The sequence below is a fragment of the Bison bison genome, unplaced genomic scaffold (assembly GCF_000754665.1).
Source record: "Bison bison bison isolate TAMUID 2011002044 unplaced genomic scaffold, Bison_UMD1.0 scf7180017864535, whole genome shotgun sequence".
Classification (NCBI taxonomy): Eukaryota; Metazoa; Chordata; class Mammalia; order Artiodactyla; family Bovidae; genus Bison; species Bison bison.
The window spans coordinates 14,145,504-14,148,716 of NW_011495084.1; positions in this window are offsets into that span (position 1 = coordinate 14,145,504).

The following is a 3,213-nucleotide window of genomic DNA, read 5'->3' on the forward strand; positions in this document are numbered from 1 at the left end:
TCCAAGGTGATCCAACCTGTACTGCTGCTGCTGCTAAGTCGCTTCAGTAGTGTCCGACTCTGTGCGACCCCATAGACGGCAGCCCACAAGGCTCCTCTGTCCCTGGGATTCTCCAGGCAATAATACTGGAGTGGGTTGCCATTTCCTTCTCCAGTGCATGAAAGTGAAAAGTGAAAGTGAAGTTGCTCAGTTGTGCCCGACTCTTAGTGACACCATGGACTGTAGCCTACCAGGCTCCTCCATCCATGGGATTTTCCAGGCAAGAGTACTGGAGTGGGGTGCCATTGCCTTCTCTGCCAACCTGTACTAGAAGCTGCAGAAATGCTGAAGGAGGGAGCAGGTTAGAGTTAGGCATTCCTGCAACATCAGGTCTTGGGGAAGGGTATCAACCCAGGGGAGCTGAATCTTATCCAGAGTGGGAATAGGTCTGAATCCTCCCCTTGTTCTGTGTGTCCATTTGTGTATCTGAAACCAGCTTGAGTGGACTTGGTTGACCTGCTCTTGGAAGAGAGGAGCTGTGCCCTGCACAGCCTGGTGTTCATGCAGACTCTGCTGGCCTGGCTCCTCAGCTGGGCTCTTGGGGCTTGTAGGTAATTAGAAACAGTCAGTCTTACTCAGTTAACAAAGTTAGTCCAACTGTCTTGTTGGCCATCATGAAATAATAAAAAAAGATCAATACCATGAGGCTTTATGGTAAAATGCATCTCTAGTCTGAAGGTGGTTTTGAGACAGAATTCCCTCATCTTTGGAGTTGGTCAGTCTTTTTCCTCTGAAGACCTTTGACTAATTGGATGAGGCCCATCCACATTATGAAGACTAATCTATTTTATTCAGCATCTCCTGGATTTAGATGTTTGTCTCACCTGAAAACTATTTTCACTGTAATGCACGTTTAATTAAGCAAGTGTATGGGGACTGCAGTTCAGTTGAGATAAAATTAGCCATCACACCCTCTTGAATCCCCATCTCTTCCTTAGAGCTCCCGAATATGACTTTGTCCTCACTAGGCCATGTGTTTATGGATTTCTTTGCTTCCCTGAACTCCAGACTTATCTAAAGGGCAGATACAATGCCTCATTCATCTTCATAGTCCTCCCAAATAGCAAGTACTCAGGAAATGTGCAACTGAAGGGACCTTCCAGCTCCATCATGTCTGGGCTTCTGCAGATGCCTAACCAGTAAGCATGGTTGTAGTGGGGAGAGTGATTACTTTGATTCTTTGGTGAATTATGTGATGCACCAAAGAATGTGGCATAAAAGGGATCCTACAGAAGGTTTTCAAGGAATTGTGCTCAAATATTTAGGTATGATTTTTGATTCCTTTTCCACCAAAATGCAGCTGAATTATCTGAGGCTTGAAATTTCTTCCTGTGCAGATATGTGCAGTAATATTAAAATCACGACCTGGGAAAAACTTTGAATTTTCTGGGGCTGATTTTGTCAAGCTCCTTTGTGTTCTGATGAAGGAAGCACCTTTGATTTGGTCATAAAACCTAAAATTTCCCTTGTGTACACAAAGTGTCTGTCAGGAAGGTGGTCTAGACATTTAGAGATATTTCTTCAGTAGCTGTTATCAGTAAAGGTGGGACAAATGGCTGAGAATAATAGTGGTGATAAGGGTTAATGTTAGCATGGGAAATTGATTCCTGGTGGGTTGAATTAATTGGTGTAAGATTTCCCTTTTAGATATTAGATGCTTCTTCATCATATATAGTTTCAACAACCCTTTAAAAATCTAGTTCTCTAGTTCATCAGAATTACCTGGGGTGCTTATTAAACCTACATCATCACACCTTGGAGTTTCTGATTCATTAGAGGTATGGGCTAGGGCCCAAGATATCTATATCTTTAGTCAATGATCCTGTGTACCTGAAAATAAAGCATATTTTGGTAACATTATCTTGGTTACAGAAAAAAAAGCAAACAAAACCAAAATGTACTTTAGCAAATATAGAAGATGATAGGATCTTGTTAAGACTAAAATCAGTTGATTAAAAAGAAAAAAAAAACTTTCTTGTTTTATGCTAGACTTTTCAGGGTGAAATTTGAATTTATTCCTTCAGTCACTTTTTCTGAAGAATAACTGAGTGCCTGCCTGAAGCCTGGCACCGTCTAGATGCATATGTAACAATCATTGGGAAGGAAATGCAGAGAAGTCCTTCTCTGGACTATATGTTTCCATATGAAACATATGGAATATATGTTTCATCAAGTGGGGGGTTAATAAAGAATCAAATAGTGAAACTCACTGTGGATGTGTTTGTGTGTCATTAGTGCTTAGAAGGAAAAGTCCAAGGTGCCACGGGGTGCTTTGGCAGAGTTACTGGTATAGCCTTAGAGCTCGTGATTCCTGGGAAGGCTGAGGAAGTTACCTGGAGAATTCTGTGTGGGGAGGTGGGATAGGTGGGGTAGCTGATGCTTCACATTTTTCTCGGGATGGTGATGTAACACAGACTTTTAGTGCACAGGAAGGGGATCCATGCATTTGAGGAACCAAATGTGTCTGAGGCTGCAGAATAGAGAGTGAGAGGCTTGAGCAGGGGACTGTTAGGCCTCCCTGGTGGCTCAGCTGATAAAGAATCCGCCTACAATGCAGGAGACCCCGGTTCGATTCCTAGGTTGAAAAGATCCGCTGGAGAAGGGATAGACTACCCACTTCAATATTTTGGGTTTCCCTGGTAGCCCAGCTGGTAAAGAATCTGCCTGCAATGTGGGATAAGTGGGTTCCACCCCTGGGTTGGAGAAGGGAATGGCTACCTACTCCAGTATTCTGGCCTGGAGAAGTCCATGAACTGGATCATCCATGGGGCTGCAAAGAGTCAGACATGGCTGAGTGACTTTGACTTTCTACAGGACTCTACAGGTAACATCAAAGTTTTTCTTATCTCAAAGCTCACTGTGGCTGAAGCCTGGGAAACAGGTCAGGGAAGTGGGATGGGGATCCAGAGCAGAAACAGAGAAATACATCAAGAGCTTAGTGCTGTGCATGGCCCAGGAAAAGGATGATATGCTTTAGCTTAGGGTGAAATGGCCTTGGCTAGATTTGAGAGCCACTCAAGGGCACATCTTGAGTTGGGTATGAGAGGAGGGAGAGGTGAATCTTGGGCTGCTTTTGTTTTTCAGGCTGCAAAATCACCTGGATGCACTAAAAAAAAAAATACTAAAAGATAACCAAATTTGGGAAGGAGAAAAGTATGAACTTGGTTTTGAATT